The following is a 17,809-nucleotide window of genomic DNA, read 5'->3' as shown; positions in this document are numbered from 1 at the left end:
GGAACCCAGGAAGAAGAATGGTTCAAAGTGGTGCTGCTGTGTTTCTGAATTTTCAGACTGAATAGTAGCTGAATCTGGAATTCAGTATTGGTGGCTGTTTTGGAGACTATTTGTGGCTGTTCTATAATGTTTTGTGCTGTGGTGTTTATAGAGAAATTGAAGCCTATATGATGGTGAACAAGTTTCTTTAAGTTACTTTGGTTTGTTCCCACATAAAAAGTGGAGAAAAATGCCCCCAAAGATCAGCTGCTAGGCATTTCTGTAACTGAATTGTTGTTCAGTTACTGAAAACTGAATTTCAGTGAAAGGTGCTAAGTTTGGAGCCCATTTGTGACTAATTTTTATAGATTTGGGCTAATAGTTCCATAGAAAAGTTGTATACCATAGTAAAGTGAACAAGTTTGCTAAAGTGAGATGGACCTGGTTCCACATAAATTTAGGAGTAAAAGTGGCCAAAAGGTGGACTGTCAGGTGTTGGGATTCAGACTTAGAATATTATTTAAGTCTGAATATTTGTGTTTTTACCCAACTTTGGGGCCTTGTGGTAATATATCCAAAGAGATTTGGGTTAAGATTCTGTAGCAAAATGAGAGAACAGATGTAGATGAACAAGTTTTGTGCAAATATTGGGCTTGCTACTGTATGGAATTTAGAGAATAGCCTGCTGCAAAATCCTCTATCAGAATTATTATGGGATGTTTCAAGGCACTGAAAATCTGTTTCAGGGTTGTGTTTAACTAACTTTGGAGCTCTGTGGTAATTAATCCATGGAGATTTTAATTTAGAGCTCTATGGTAAAGTCAAAGACCATTTGAAGGAGAGCAAGTCTTATGCAAATTATTGGCTTGCTACTGTGTAGAATTTGGAGAAAAGTGGATCCCATGTTAGGCTGTCAGGTGGGTGTTATGCTGTTTCAGATATTTGGAATTCGACATTTCAGAGGTCTTTGGCTGTACTTTCAGGTACCATATCTTTTGTTATATATGTTTTCAGTCATGGGTTGCTCTCTAGAAGTGGTAGAGCTATGAATAGTGAGTAATTTTGGTTAAGGGTGAGTGGTCTATTGCTGTGGAAAATTAGGAGATTAGGGGGCCTGAACATGGAAGGGTGGAGAGGAGCAGTAGTACTGATGAGTTCGATTCTGAGGTTGTTTAAGCAACTGAAGAAGATCTCTTTTCCCTGCTATGGTTGTAGTTGGTTGTAGGGATGGAGATAAGGATAAAATGCACAATTTAGGAGCTAGTGGCTCATTTTCTACTAAAGAAAATCTGGGTTGGACTGGTTTGGGAGCAGTGGGCAGTAAAGATTTGGGAGTTCTATTTGTTGTTTGCAGTTGGGAGCAAAAGGAGTACTTGTGAGTAGAGATTGGGATGTGTATACAGTATAGGACTAAGGTCTGAAGACCTCCCTCTCGACTGGACAAAATATCCAACCTTTGAACTGGTTAGAGTTTATCCACAATGGATATTTTTGAGTGAGTGGCCTTGGTTCAGTGTCTTGGTGATAGCTATGAACCTGTGTGGGACTTGAGCATGAAGGCCACGTATTGGAGCCCAGGTTGTGCTGGCATCTCTAGCTGCACTTCACCTCCATGCAGTGCACAGGTTCAGTGACATCTGCCCTTAATCTGTGGCTATAAAACTTGGTCCAGGGAAGTTTTCCTCCCTATCCTCAAGCTCCAGCCAGATTGCAGCGTGTGTGTGTGGTAGGTCTTCTGTCCACACCCATGTTCACCTCTCCCCTGCCCAAGTTTGCCCAGTCCCAGGGTCTGGTATCCCATTCCTCTGTCAGTGGTGACCATGCCCACTGATTGCCTATCTCTCCGTGGCCAAGACGTCTCAGGGAGTGACCAGCCCGCATGACCCTCGTTCCACGTTCTCCTAAGGTCAGTGAAGGTTTTCCCATTGGTAATTTCAGTTCTGCCATCGTGTGTTGACCGGAACAGGGTCGCGCCGCCGCAGACCGTCCCCATAGACAGTCTCACCGCCGATCGGTTAAACTATGTCGTTCTTGGTCGGTTTCGTACGAGCACCGTAGTCGTGGTAGGTCTCTATTGCTCCCAGCGTCGGAGTTTGAAGCTCTACCATGTGGTGGCCGTTGAATTGAGCCCACCGAACTGGGTTTGCCGCCGCCACCATCGGTAGTTAGGTCTTAGCGTCCCCGCGGTCGATTGAACACAGGTTGGAGTCCACCGTTGCCTGGGGATCGTGATGGTGCCATCGTCGTTGACTAGGTCACACCACCGTGGCGGATCGGATGTCTGACCGCCGGGGTTGAGCACGGCAGTGTCGCGGCTGAGTTTGTGCAAAAGAGATGAAGTCCAGGGGTCTAAGCGAAACTGTCAGTGACACCAATTAACAGTGGCTCGGGCTCGTTTGGATTTGTCTGGGCAACGAGGTTCTTTTTGCAAAGCGCGCACGGCGTGGGCGCGAGCAGTCATCCATGGGCCGGCTCTGCCCATATTAGGCAGTATGGGCTAGTTTGGGCCCAATACTGTTCATACTTTCGTCTTTTCTTTAACCAAGAACTTATAAGTTGTGCTAGAAATTGTAGAAAATTCTTGGAGAAGCTTTTTATCAGAAGTTAAACACTTGGGCAAAAGTTGGAACTATTTGGATATGATTTGCTTAGCAAGTTAATTATTGCCCAAAAAGAAAAAGGATTTCACTTATGAAACGAGGACACCTAGTAGTTAAGTGAAGAGATGAAGTTGCTTATGAAGTTTTAAGCTTTTGGATGAGATATAAGTTGGATTAATTCCCTGGTTTACCTAAGTGATTTCAAATTGGTCACTTTAATCGAGCGATAAGAAATAGGTGTATTCTTGTCATGTGCTTTAGTTGTAGTGTTTCTGTTCTCCACCTCTCTTTGTGATAGTTTGCATTACATGACATTCATTCTTATATATATACCTATATGGTTATATTTAGAAAACGAAAAAGAGAGTGAGGTGACTCAAGAGAAGACATCACCACCTTTGAAATCTCAGGCAGGGACTTGGCTCTACTTCGACAACTGTGAGTCCGAGCCTGACTCAACTACGAACGAAGGCAAGCCCCGGTGCATGCAACCCCTTTCCTTGTGTTTTTAAATACTTTTTGCACACTTAAGTCTAGTGAAATGTGCATTAGGTTCATAGGAGTTACTTGAAACCCTTTGATGCATTGTTTTCCTTGATATCCATACCTTTATAGATACTTCTGTGAAGTATCAAAATATGATTTACAAAAATGCTTAGCCTTGCTTAGATCTTGTGGATAGAGGTTGTCCTCAATTTAACCATGGAGAGGATGGCTTCTACCTGCAAGAATATTTTCATTTGGAGCAATAGTGGGATCTTACTGCAAAGTTCCCTGTGATGCTCTTTCATCCTAAGGAACAGACACAATCCTAAGGATGGAAATACTTAAATCGAGACTTGGGCTAGGAACAGGTGATGCTCCGCCCGAGTCAATTAAGGATTGGATGCGTATGTAGGCCTATTGATCAAGGACTATCTTATCTAGCCACATGCCCTGAGAATGGGACAGGGTAAGCTTGAACCCGGCTATTCCATACATGAAAAGACAATCGCGCACTGGGCGTGGAGAGATGGCGAGAGTGGCACGTACCCTCCTGGCAACGGATCGCCTAAAAGGGGTGGTGTACTCTCGGGTGGCGCGGACCTGTTCATGCAGTGGAGGATCCGTGGGAATAGTAGACATCAAGGTTTACGAGAAACATATGTCGTGTGGTTAGAGATCCTCAGCTGAGTAAATCGATTCGGATCGCCGTTATATCCCCGGAGAGTGGAGACTTGAGCTCCGACCTACAACCTAAGTCAAGATGTGAACACTATGGATAAAAATGATGTTGTATTGATGAGATGATGAAATTAGACTAGATGCAAACAGAGTCTATTAAATATTTAATCTGGCGTTAAAATATTGAAAGTAAGGACTCACTTTAGTAAGCTATTTCTGCAAAAGTATCTAAGTTGATTCTTGCTAAAGCCTCACCTTGATTCCTATTTATCCAGCATACCCTTGAGAGTCTTTTCCTTAGTCGGGTAAGACTTGCTGAGTAATTCCATACTCAGGGTTTATCCCTTTGTTGTTTTTAGGTGAGGAAGCGACATATTTTTGTTGCTTTTGCTCCAAGGTGGTACCAAATGAAGAAAAACAAGACTGAAGTACGGGAGGACTTGGTCGTCCACATAGGATCTTTTACTTAAAACTTATCGGGAGGAGTTTGTGCCTCCCTTGGTTTGTAAAATATTACTACTCAGCACTCGTTTTATAGCTCTGGTCTGTAATAAGTAACTTGATCTTACTTTCTAAATAAATGTAAGTTTATGTAATTGCTTCCGCACTTCTATAACTCCGATGTTCTGTAATGTCTGCAAGACGGGTGAGACGTTCCTGGTAAGGTAAGGAAAGATACCGAGCTTGTCAAGTAGTTCAGGGGCACCTACAGGGTTGTCTGAGGTCCGTTGGACAAGGACAACTGTAGGTGGGCCTAATTACTTGGGAGGTTCTGCCACACTAAGTGTCATGGGTGTTGCATCATGCCGAAGCACATTTCTTTGTCTGATGTTGTGTGTTCGTCTCGTTCCGTTCCGGATTTCGGTTCGCGATTTAAGTCCGTTTAGTGGTCCGCGCTCGTCGTGGGTTTTCAATCCGCAAAGTGGCTCGGCCCAGCCCAACTTAGCCCAGCCCAGCTCAGCCGGCCCGCCCTGGCCTGCGCGCCCCCGGCGCCCAAAACCCCCCCCCCCCCATGCGCCCCCACCTCTCTCCCTCTCTCATTTGGATCTCCCGCGCAACAACCTCTCCTCTCCCTCTTCCACCTCTCTCTCCCCGTGGTGCCCTAGGATTTGGAGACGGCGATCACCGGATTTTGGACCCCGAGGTGAGCTCCCCTCCCCTTCTCCTCTCTCTCTCTCCCTCTCCCTCCTCTTCTTCTCCCCACGCGCGCCCCCTTTCTCTCCCTGCCCGCGCGCGACTCCGACCCCGGCGGCGCTCGCCCGCGGCGGCGCGGCCCCCGCCCGGCTGCCCTCGGCGCGGCGGCGCGGCCCCCGCCCGGCCTCCTCGGCGCGGCGGCGCGGCCCCTGCCCGCCCCGGCCCCCGCGCGGCCCCTCCCCCCTCCCTCCCCGTGGCGGCGCCCCCGCTCGGCCCACGCTGGGCCCCTCGGCGTGGCGGCTCGGCCCCCTGCCCGCTCGCCCGCGGCGGCGCTCGGCCCGCCCGCTCGGCCCCTCCCCGCGGCGGCGCTCGGCGCCCGCCCTCGGCCCCGTCCCCGGCCTCCCTCCCCGGCGGCGCTCGGCCCCTTCCCCCTCCCTCCCCGGCGGCCTCGCCCGCCCGGCCTCCCTCGGCGCGGTGGCGCTCGGCCCCCGCTCGGCCCTCCCCGCGGCGGCGCTCGGCTCCCCGCCCCCGGCTCGCCCGCCCGGCCCCGGCGGCGCTCGGCCTCGCCCCCTTCCCGTCCCCGGCCCCTGCGCGCGGCCCCGCCCCTCGGCTCGGCCGGCCGTGGTGGCCCGGCGCCCTCCCGCGGCGCGGCGAGCCCCGCTCGCCCGCGCGCCCCCGTCCCTGGCCGGTTCAACCGCCCCCCTGGCCGGTTCAACCGCCCTGGCCCCAGCTCGGCCGCCCGTTCCCGTCCCGGCCTCGCCCGACCATATCTTCGCTCGCCCGCGCTCGCGGTGATTATTCGTTAATTAGCGTGTTGCGTCGCGCGCTTCGCCGCGCGACGGATTTGTCTAAATTCAGATTCTATCTTGTGTGCGTCGTGCGCTTCGTCGCGCGACGATCCATTTTTTGTTTCAGGTTGTTTAAGGTGTAACGCCGTGTGTGTATTCACGCGACGTTCCACTTTGGACTCAGTTTAGTCGACGTATGCCGTCGTGCGCTTCGTCGCGCGACGTTTAACGTCTCCTCGTATCTAAGGCGAAGTGTCTCGCTGCGTGCTCGGTCGCGCGACGAGTCGTTAACTTTTTAATTTGTTTTAGAGAGTTTTGTCGCGCGTCTCGCCACGCGACCATTCTTTTTATTTATCTCCACCTGCTTATAATAATTAGACATGAAACATGACTTTACTTTACGCTAAACATAGTGTCTACATTAAATTTCCTTCCATTAAGCGAGTAGTTAATTTATAATCATGTAACGTGATCGTTTCTCGACTGTCTTTTCCTCTTTCTCTCTTAACCGTACTCGCGAGCCCGCGTGGAACGTCTGTTTACTTATTGCATTCTATTGTATGGTGTACTGTTCTTTTGTATTAAATGTGTGGATGTATGTATGTTTGCGCTCGCATAGAGAACGATCCGGTTGAAGAGCCCGAGGAACTCGCAGGAGAAGCCCCTGAGCAGCAGTCGGTTGGTGGAGGCAAGTGTCCCTTGACCTATCTCTGTCCTATTCATTCTTTAATTCACCTCCCGCTTTACATATTTATACCTAAGGTTTGACTAGCTTTTGTTATCCCTATCCTTGCTTACCTATTTGGGTTGGATTATTACTGTTTAGCTTTATGCTATTGCTCAACTCTAATCAATGAACATGATGAGATTATCTATGATACGCTGTTTTCCCTTCTCTTATGATGATGTTGTACTTGTGACCTTCAAGGGGGCTCGAGCGGTTTCTCGAGTGCCTCTCCGTAAGGACCTGTTCTATGGATGACCGCCCGGGAAAACAGTGCAACCATGAGGGTGGAATGGGATGCCCTTAGCTGAATAATTAGAGGATCCGGGGTGTAGTTCACTTAGCCGTCGTGCCGTCAATGGGGCTCGGTGTATGCGGCTCGCTCTGCCAAGGTTGATTTGTCCCTTGGGGAGGAGTGCGGTACATTTAGGAAACCTAATGGGTGGCTACAGCCTCGGGGAATCTTTGTAAAGGCTACGTAGTGATGCCCTGCTAGGCCACCTAGGTAGTGGTCAATGGGGAGTAGCTCTCTCCGGGCAGAATGGGAATCACGGCTTGTGGGTAAAGTGCACAACCTCTGCAGAGTGTTTGAAAACTGATATATCAGCCGTGCTCGCGGTTATGAGCGGCCAAGGGAGCTCCAGTGATTAGTGAGACTTGATCAGAGATACTTTGGTACAGGTGGCAATGAGATTGATGGTTTTAGTTATGACTATGGTGCTGGTAAGTGGTATTCTTTCCGTTTGGAAAGGGTACATCGGGTTAATAACTTGGGTTAATGCTAAAACTTGGATTTCTACTAGTAAGTAATAATATGACCAACTAAAAGCAACTGCTTGACTTATCCCCACATAAAGCTAGTCCACTACAGCCAAACAGGATACTTGCTGAGTATGTTGATGTGTACTCACCCTTGCTCTACACACCCAACCCCCCCAGGTTGTTAGCATTGCAACCACTGCTCAGGCGAAGATGAAGCTGTGGAAGGAGACTTCCAGGAGTTCCAAGACTACGACGAGTTCTAGGAGTGGGTTAGCGGCAACCCCCAGTCGGCTGCCTGTGAAGGCCGCAGTTATCTACGTTTCTTTTCCGCACTTTGATTTATTGTAAGAACTATATGGACGTCTCAGACGTATGATGTAATCAACTATTATTCCCTTTTAATACTATTTTGAGCACTGTGTGATGATGTCCATGTTATGTAACTGCTGTGTACGTGAATAACTGATCCTGGCACGTACATGGTTCGCATTCGGTTTGCCTTCTAAAACCGGGTGTGACATAAGTGGTATCAAAGCCGTGCTGACTGTAGGACCGCTAGCCTAGAGTAGAATGGTCGTTCTAAGGACTATAGACCTCTGTCCCTTCCTTGACTTTGTCATCCCTTCAAAAGTTGGTCATACCGACCAAACCTATGTTCTACTATATATTATACCTTGCTGAAAAACATGTTTTATTCTAATCCTTCATTCACTTATGATTCATTATTTGCTGGTCATATTGATTCTGTTCTCACCCTTTTGCTTGCGATGTCTTTTGTAGATGGCTCGACTTAGACACACTGCACGTAAGTCAGTCATCCCCTTCTTACCCTCCCGCCTTGCTGAGCGTCCGCTTCGCCGTCCCGTGGCCGGACAGTCCAGCCACTTGGAGAGACTGCACCACCGCCTGCATGAGGAGCAGGAACGTCGACGACAGGAGCAGGAGCAGCAGGGCTCTTCTTTCTCGCTCCACCAGGAGATAGAGTCTGTGAGGAGCTGCTCCCCTGTGCTTCCTCTGGAGCCGCCCCCTGCACCACCGCTGGGCGCCCCAGCTTCTGGAGTAGCTGCTGGAGGAGACCCAGACGACGGAGATGGCGACGACAGCTCGAGCCACGACACCGACTTCTCTGCTAACCTTGAGCCGGAAGGATGGGTTGCTCGACCCATCACTCGCGACGCTGCTCGCGGGTGTCACTTCCACGATGCGCTCGACACCCTGCTACGTCGGGCATTTGACCGGCATACTTGGTCCGTCGAGTATCGCTGTGTGGTCTACCAGCATAGTCGCGGGGTCCACCCGGACCGCTGGGAGGCAACCTGTTTGGTGTGCTGTCCGGAGAACAGTCTCCAGGGTGCTGAGGTCTGCTCAGAGCACTATTCTATCTCTGAGCGGGACTCAGCTGAGGCAGCCATGCAAGATGCTGCACGGCGTGCGCTTTCGCACTACTGCTCGGTTTTCGGAGGGGCAGCTGACGGTCTCGACCTGAAGTATTACCCCCGCCGTCCATCCGGCAGCACAGGAGGCGTGATTGTCTCACCTGTCGGTGAGGGCAATCCTAGGTTGAGCAGCACAGTCAACCTAGCCGCCGTGCTAAACACGGAGCTGGACCATGCATTAGACGAGCTGAGTAGGGCTCGTGCTGAGATCGCCCAGTTGCGGGCTGAGCGCGCGGAACGTCGTCACTTGGATGGTGGTTCCCCCGCTCCCGTCGGGACTCAGCACCAGTACCGCTCACCTCAGCGTGGACACCAGTCTTATGGCAACCCCGACTGCAAGACCAAGATAACTCTAGAACTATAGCTCGTTAGAGTTGGATCTTGTAATTAATACGAAATATATATACATAGAAGCTTCAGTCTTAGCGTTAGTCTCGGTCTTAGTTAGTCTTAGTTAGACAGGGTAGTTTGCTATATCCTGTGCATTTATGTTTGTCATGATGAACTATGTTTGGTTTGGATCTTTGTAGTGATTGTCACCAGAGTGTGGGTATCCCCTGCATTTTGGTTTACCTATTATGTTAATAAAGTTAGTTATATAGTTGGGAAATCTTTTATTCCACTCTCCTCTTTATCTGAGAAGCTGTGTGGTCTGTGTTGGAGATCAGTGAAGATGCTCATCTGTTCAGTGCTGTTGAAGGATTCTATTCTCTTTCCTTATGCTGCAAGATTTGCCAGATCAGTTCTGATGTGTGGTTGCATTCTGTAGATGTCAGAGAACAGGCGCAGAGGAGGAAGGCGTGCTCAGCAGGAGCGAGTCGCTCAACAGGAAGAGGTGCCCCAGCAGCAGCACCTGCCGCCCCCGCCCCCGATGTCCATCGAGCAGATGTTTCTGATGCAGACTCAGGCAGTTCAAGCCATCGGTCAGACTTTGGCCGCCATTCAGCAGCAGCAGCAGCAGCAGGCCCCACCTCAGCCTCAGATGCCTCAGATGCCCAGAGACAAGCGTGCTGAATTCATGAGAGGTCATCCACCAACGTTCGCTCATTCATCTGACCCCATGGATGCTGAAGATTGGCTGCGCACTGTGGAGCGGGAGTTGCATACCGCTCAGTGCGATGACAGGGAGAAAGTTCTGTATGGTCCCCGTCTGTTGAGAGGAGCAGCCCAGTCATGGTGGGAGTCTTACCTCGCCACCCATGCCCACCCTGACGCCATCACCTGGGAAGAGTTCAGGGGTAGTTTTCGTCAGTACCATGTTCCTGCAGGTCTGATGACAGTGAAGAAGGAGGAGTTCCTGGCTCTCAAGCAAGGGCCATTGTCGGTCAGTGAGTACCGAGACAGGTTTCTGCAACTGTCTCGTTATGCTCCTGAAGATGTCAACACCGACGCCAAGCGACAGTACCGTTTCCTGAGAGGCTTGGTTGACCCTCTGCAGTACCAACTGATGAATCACACCTTCCCGACATTCCAGCACCTGATTGACAGAGCAATCATGACAGAGAGAAAGCGTAAGGAGATGGAGGATCGTAAGCGCAAGATCAGTGGACCCCAGCCTGGAAGCAGCAGTCGTCCTCGTTTCTCAGGCAATCAACCTCAGCAGTTCAGGCAGAACCAGCGTCCACCTCAGCAGCATCAGCAGTTTCAAAGGCAGTATCCTCAACACCAGTACCAGAACCGTCAGAGCAATCAGTCAGGAGGTCAGTTTCAGAGGCAGAATCAGCAAGCACCTCGTCTTCCTGCCCCAGCAACCCAGCAGAACAATCAGGCAGCACCAGCTCAGGTTGGAAACAGAGCGTGTTTCCACTGTGGAGAGCAAGGCCACTGGGTGATGCAATGTCCGAAGAAGGCAGCCCAGCAGCAGTCAGGCCCCAATGCCCCAGCGAAGCAGAATGTGCCCCAGCCTGGAGCAGGCAATCGCTCTCAGCCGCGCTATAATCATGGAAGGCTGAATCACTTGGAGGCTGAAGCAGTTCAGGAGACCCCCGACATGATAGTAGGTATGTTCCCAGTCGACTCCCATATTGCAGAGGTGTTATTTGATACTGGAGCAACGCATTCTTCCATTACTGCATCATGGGTAGAAGCACATAATCTTCCAATTACTACCATGTCAACCCCCATTCAAATTGACTCAGCCGGTGGTAGCATTCGAGCCGATAGCATTTGTTTGAATATAAGTGTGGAAATAAGGGGGATAGCGTTTCCCGCCAACCTTATAGTAATGGGTACTCAGGGAATAGATGTCATCCTAGGGATGAATTGGCTAGATAAGTATCAGGCAGTTATCAGTTGTGATAGAAGGACCATCAAGTTGGTGTCCCCACTAGGAGAGGAAGTGGTGACCGAGTTAGTCCCGCCTGAGCCAAAGAAAGGAAGTTGTTATCAGATAGCTGTTGATAGCAGTAAAGCAGACCCAATTGACAGTATCAAGGTTGTGTCTGAGTTCCCAGATGTGTTTCCAAAGGACTTACCGGGTATGCCACCAGAGCGGAAAGTTGAATTTGCCATAGAGCTTCTTCCTGGAACCGCCCCTATCTTTAAGAGAGCTTACAGAATATCTGGACCAGAGTTGGTTGAGCTTAAGAAGCAGATTGATGAGCTGTCAGAGAAAGGTTACATCCGGCCAAGCACCTCGCCTTGGGCCGCCCCTGTCCTATTTGTGGAGAAGAAAGATGGCACCAAGAGGATGTGCATCGATTATCGAGCTTTGAATGAGGTCACGATCAAGAACAAGTATCCCTTGCCCAGAATAGAAGATCTGTTCGACCAGTTGAGAGGAGCCAGTGTGTTCTCCAAGATTGATCTGAGGTCAGGTTATCATCAGCTCAGGATCCGACCTTCGGACATTCCGAAGACGGCATTCATTTCCAAGTATGGTTTGTATGAGTTCACGGTGATGTCATTTGGTTTGACCAATGCGCCAGCGTTCTTCATGAACTTGATGAACAGTGTATTCATGGATTACCTTGATAAGTTTGTGGTGGTATTCATTGATGACATTCTGGTTTATTCTCAAAGCGAAGAAGAGCATGCAAATCATTTGAGGATGGTGTTGCAGAGATTGCGAGAGCACCAGTTGTATGCAAAATTGAGCAAGTGTGAGTTCTGGATCAATGAAGTCCTGTTCTTGGGTCATATAATCAACAAAGAAGGATTAGCTGTGGATCCGAAGAAAGTGGCAGACATTCTGAACTGGAAAGCGCCAACAGATGCTCGAGGAATCAAGAGTTTCATTGGAATGGCCGGATATTATCGGCGATTCATTGAAGGGTTTTCGAAGATTGCGAAACCAATGACAGCGTTGCTACGCAACAAAGTTGAGTTCAAGTGGACCCAGAAATGCCAAGAGGCCTTTGAAGCGCTGAAAGAGAAGTTGACTACAGCGCCTGTCCTAGTCTTGCCTGATGTGCACAAGCCCTTCTCGGTGTATTGTGATGCTTGCTACACAGGTTTGGGATGTGTGTTGATGCAAGAGGGAAGAGTTGTGGCTTACTCGTCCCGACAGCTGAAGGTTCATGAGAAGAACTACCCAATCCATGATCTAGAGTTGGCAGCAGTGGTTCACGCACTGAAGACATGGAGGCACTATCTGTATGGACAGAGATGCGATGTTTACACAGATCACAAGAGCCTGAAGTACATATTCACTCAGTCAGAGTTGAACATGAGGCAACGAAGATGGTTAGAGTTGATCAAAGATTATGAGTTGGAAATTCATTACCATCCAGGCAAAGCAAACGTAGTGGCAGATGCTTTGAGCAGAAAGAGTCAAGTCAATCTGATGGTCGCTCGTCCGATGCCTTATGAGTTGGCCAAGGAGTTTGACAGGTTGAGTCTCGGATTTCTGAACAATTCGCGAGGAGTCACAGTCGAGTTGGAACCTACCTTGGAGCGCGAAATCAAAGAAGCGCAGAAGAGTGATGAGAAGATCAGTGAGATTCGACGACTGATTCTAGATGGCAAAGGCAAAGATTTTCGAGAAGATGCAGAAGGCGTGATATGGTTCAAAGATCGTTTGTGTGTTCCCAATGTCCAGTCCATTCGGGAGTTGATCCTTAAGGAAGCTCATGAGACAGCTTATTCGATTCACCCTGGCAGTGAGAAGATGTATCAGGATCTGAAGAAGAAATTCTGGTGGTACGGAATGAAAAGGGAGATCGCAGAGCATGTGGCTATGTGTGATAGTTGTCGAAGAATTAAGGCAGAGCACCAGAGACCTGCTGGATTGTTGCAACCGTTGCAGATCCCTCAGTGGAAATGGGATGAAATTGGTATGGATTTCATAGTCGGATTGCCTCGCACTCGAGCCGGCTACGATTCCATTTGGGTAGTAGTGGACCGCTTGACCAAGTCAGCCCACTTCATACCTGTCAAGACCAACTACAGCAGTGCAGTATTGGCAGAGTTGTATATGTCTCGGATCGTTTGTCTTCATGGTGTGCCAAAGAAGATAGTGTCAGACAGAGGAACGCAGTTCACCTCTCATTTCTGGCAGCAGTTGCATGAAGCCTTGGGCACACATCTGAATTTCAGTTCAGCTTATCACCCGCAGACAGATGGCCAGACCGAAAGGACCAACCAAATTCTTGAAGACATGTTGAGAGCCTGTGCGTTGCAAGATCAGTCCGGATGGGACAAGAGATTGCCTTATGCAGAGTTTTCCTATAACAACAGTTACCAGACCAGTTTGAAGATGTCACCATTTCAGGCGCTCTATGGAAGGAGTTGTAGAACTCCGTTGCAATGGGATCAGCCTGGAGAGAAGCAAGTGTTTGGGCCAGACATTTTGCTTGAAGCCGAAGAGAACATCAAGATGGTTCGAGAGAATCTGAAGATAGCGCAATCGAGGCAGCGAAGCTATGCAGACACAAGAAGAAGAGAGCTGAGTTTCGAAGTCGGAGACTTTGTCTATCTGAAAGTGTCACCGATCAGAGGAGTCAGAAGATTCGGAGTGAAAGGCAAGCTAGCACCCCGCTACATTGGTCCGTATCAGATTCTTGCAAGACGTGGAGAAGTGGCCTATCAGCTCAGTTTGCCAGAGAATTTGTCTGCTGTGCATAATGTCTTTCATGTGTCAGTTGAAGAAGTGCTTGCGTGTGCCAGAAGAGCAGTTGCCAGTGGAAGGTCTTGAAGTCCAGGAGGACTTGACCTACGTTGAGAAGCCAGTGCAAATCCTTGAGGTTGCAGACAGAGTCACCCGAAGGAAGACCATCAGAATGTGCAAAGTCAAATGGAATCATCACTCTGAGGAAGAAGCAACTTGGGAGCGTGAAGATGATCTGATGGCTAAATACCCCGAGCTCTTTGCTAGCCAACCCTGAATCTCGAGGGCGAGATTCTTTTAAGGGGGATAGGTTTGTAACGCCCTGAATTTGGGGGTAGAATTTTTTCTTCTTTTCTCTCACCAAATTCGGGCGTTACTCTCTTTTCTCTTTCCCCGTTTGCTCCTTCTTCCCAATTTCAAACCAGTATAGCGGCAGGTGTCCGTGTCATGTATAAACCAAAACCTAAGTGTCATGGGTGTTGCATCATGCCGAAGCACATTTCTTTGTCTGATGTTGTGTGTTCGTCTCGTTCCGTTCCGGATTTCGGTTCGCGATTTAAGTCCGTTTAGTGGTCCGCGCTCGTCGTGGGTTTTCAATCCGCGAAGTGGCTCGGCCCAGCCCAACTGAGCCCAGCCCAGCTCAGCCGGCCCGCCCTGGCCTGCGCGCCCCCGGCGCCCAAACCCCCCCCCCCCCCCCATGCGCCCCCACCTCTCTCCCTCTCTCATTTGGATCTCCCGCGCAACAACCTCTACTCTCCCTCTTCCACCTCTCTCTCCCCGTGGTGCCCTAGGATTTGGAGACGGCGATCACCGGATTTTGGACCCCGAGGTGAGCTCCCCTCCCCTCCCCTTCTCCTCTCTCTCTCCCTCTCCCTCCTCTTCTTCTCCCCACGCGCGCCCCCTTTCTCTCCCTGCCCGCGCGCGACTCCGACCCCGGCGGCGCTCGCCCGCGGCGGCGCGGCCCCTGCCCGCCCCGGCCCCCGTGCGGCCCCTCCCCCCTCCCTCCCCGCGGCGGCGCCCCCGCTCGGCCCCCGCTCGGCCCCTCGGCGTGGCGGCTCGGCCCCCTGCCCGCTCGCCCGCGGCGGCGCTCGGCCCGCCCGCTCGGCCCCTCCCCGCGGCAGCGCTCGGCGCCCGCCCTCGGCCCCGTCCCCGGCCTCCCTCCCCGGCGGCGCCCGCCCGGTCTCCCTCCCCGGCGGCGCTCGGTCCCTTCCCCCTCCCTCCCCGGCGGCCTCGCCCGCCCGACCTCCCTCGGCGCGGTGGAGCTCGGCCCCCGCTCGGCCCTCCCCGCGGCGGCGCTCGGCTCCCCGCCCCCGGCTCGCCCGCCCGGACCCGGCGGCGCTCGGCCTCGCCCCCTGCCCGTCCCCGGCCCCTGCGCGCGGCCCCGCCCCTCGGCTCGGCCGGCCGTGGTGGCCCGGCGCCCTCCCGCGGCGCGGCGAGCCCCGCTCGCCCGCGCGCCCCCGTCCCTGGCCGGTTCAACCGCCCCCCTGGCCGGTTCAACCGCCCTGGCCCCAGCTCGGCCGCCCGTTCCCGTCCCGGCCTCGCCCGACCGTATCTTCGCTCGCCCGCGCTCGCGGTGATTATTCGTTAATTAGCGTGTTGCGTCGCGCGCTTCGCCGCGCGACGGATTTGTCTAAATTCAGATTCTATCTTGTGTGCGTCGTGCGCTTCGTCGCGCGACGATCCATTTTTTGTTTCAGGTTGTTTAAGGTGTAACGCCGTGTGTGTATTCACGCGACGTTCCACTTTGGACTCAGTTTAGTCGACGTATGTCGTCGTGCGCTTCGTCGCGCGACGTTTAACGTCTCCTCGTATCTAAGGCGAAGTGTCTCGCTGCGTGCTCGGTCGCGCGACGAGTCGTTAACTTTTTAATTTGTTTTAGAGAGTTTTGTCGCGCGTCTCGCCACGCGACCATTCTTTTTATTTATCTCCACCTGCTTATAATAATTAGACATGAAACATGACTTTACTTTACGCTAAACATAGTGTCTACATTAAATTTCCTTCCATTAAGCGAGTAGTTAATTTATAATCATGTAACGTGATCGTTTCTCGACTGTCTTTTCCTCTTTCTCTCTTAACCGTACTCGCGAGCCCGCGTGGAACGTCTGTTTACTTATTGCATTCTATTGTATGGTGTACTGTTCTTTTGTATTAAATGTGTGGATGTATGTATGTTTGCGCTCGCATAGAGAACGATCCGGTTGAAGAGCCCGAGGAACTCGCAGGAGAAGCCCCTGAGCAGCAGTCGGTTGGTGGAGGCAAGTGTCCCTTGACCTATCTCTGTCCTATTCATTCTTTAATTCACCTCCCGCTTTACATATTTATACCTAAGGTTTGACTAGCTTTTGTTATCCCTATCCTTGCTTACCTATTTGGGTTGGATTATTACTGTTTAGCTTTATGCTATTGCTCAACTCTAATCAATGAACATGATGAGATTATCTATGATACGCTGTTTTCCCTTCTCTTATGATGATGTTGTACTTGTGACCTTCAAGGGGGCTCGAGCGGTTTCTCGAGTGCCTCTCCGTAAGGACCTGTTCTATGGATGACCGCCCGGGAAAACAGTGCAACCATGAGGGTGGAATGGGATGCCCTTAGCTGAATAATTAGAGGATCCGGGGTGTAGTTCACTTAGCCGTCGTGCCGTCAATGGGGCTCGGTGTATGCGGCTCGCTCTGCCAAGGTTGATTTGTCCCTTGGGGAGGAGTGCGGTACATTTAGGAAACCTAACGGGTGGCTACAGCCCCGGGGAATCTTTGTAAAGGCTACGTAGTGATGCCCTGCTAGGCCACCTAGGTAGTGGTCAATGGGGAGTAGCTCTCTCCGGGCAGAATGGGAATCACGGCTTGTGGGTAAAGTGCACAACCTCTGCAGAGTGTTTGAAAACTGATATACCAGCCGTGCTCGCGGTTATGAGCGGCCAAGGGAGCTCCAGTGATTAGTGAGACTTGATCAGAGATACTTTGGTACAGGTGGCAATGAGATTGATGGTTTTAGTTATGACTATGGTGCTGGTAAGTGGTATTCTTTCCGTTTGGAAAGGGTACATCGGGTTAATAACTTGGGTTAATGCTAAAACTTGGCTTTCTACTAGTAAGTAATAATCTGACCAACTAAAAGCAACTGCTTGACTTATCCCCACATAAAGCTAGTCCACTACAGCCAAACAGGATACTTGCTGAGTATGTTGATGTGTACTCACCCTTGCTCTACACACCCAACCCCCCAGGTTGTTAGCATTGCAACCACTGCTCAGGTGAAGATGAAGCTGTGGAAGGAGACTTCCAGGAGTTCCAAGACTACGACGAGTTCTAGGAGTGGGTTAGCGGCAACCCCCAGTCGGCTGCCTGTGAAGGCCGCAGTTATCTACATTTCTTTTCCGCACTTTGATTTATTGTAAGAACTATATGGACGTCTCAGACGTATGATGTAATCAACTATTATTCCCTTTTAATACTATTTTGAGCACTGTGTGATGATGTCCATGTTATGTAACTGTTGTGTACGTGAATAACTGATCCTGGCACGTACATGGTTCGCATTCGGTTTGCCTTCTAAAACCGGGTGTGACAGTATAACATGGTACAAGGGTTGAAGAGCGCCAAAGAGATTTGGGACGTACTCAAGACCGCGCACGAAGGAGATGAGGTGACCAAGATCACCAAGCAGGAGACGATCGAGGGGGAGCTCGGTCGCTTCCGGCTTCGCCAAGGGGAGGAGACACAAGAGATGTACAACCGGCTCAAGACCTTGGTGAACCAAGTGCGCAACCTCTGGAGCAAAAAATGGGATGACCATGAAATGGTCAAGGTTATTCTTAGATCACTCATTTTTCTTAACCCTACGCAAGTTCAATTAATATGTGGTGATCCTAGATACACACTAATGTCTCCCGAGGAAGTAATAGGAAAATTTGTGAGCTTTGAATTGATGATCAAAGGCTCAAAGAAAATCATCGATCAAGATGGCCCCTCCACGCCCGAAGCACAACCGATCGCATTCAAGGCGACGGAGGAGAAGAAGGAAGAGTCTACATCAAGTAGACTCCCCATTGACGCCTCCAAGCTCGACAATGAGGAGATGGCGCTCGTCATCAAGAGCTTCCGCCAAATCCTCAAGCAAAGGAGGGGGAAGGACTACAAGTCCCGCTCCAAGAAAGTTTGCTACAAGTG

The sequence above is a fragment of the Zea mays genome, chromosome 7, assembly GCF_902167145.1.
Source record: "Zea mays cultivar B73 chromosome 7, Zm-B73-REFERENCE-NAM-5.0, whole genome shotgun sequence".
Classification (NCBI taxonomy): Eukaryota; Viridiplantae; Streptophyta; class Magnoliopsida; order Poales; family Poaceae; genus Zea; species Zea mays.
The sequence above is the reverse complement of the archived record's forward strand: the minus strand, read 5'-3'. Positions refer to the sequence as shown.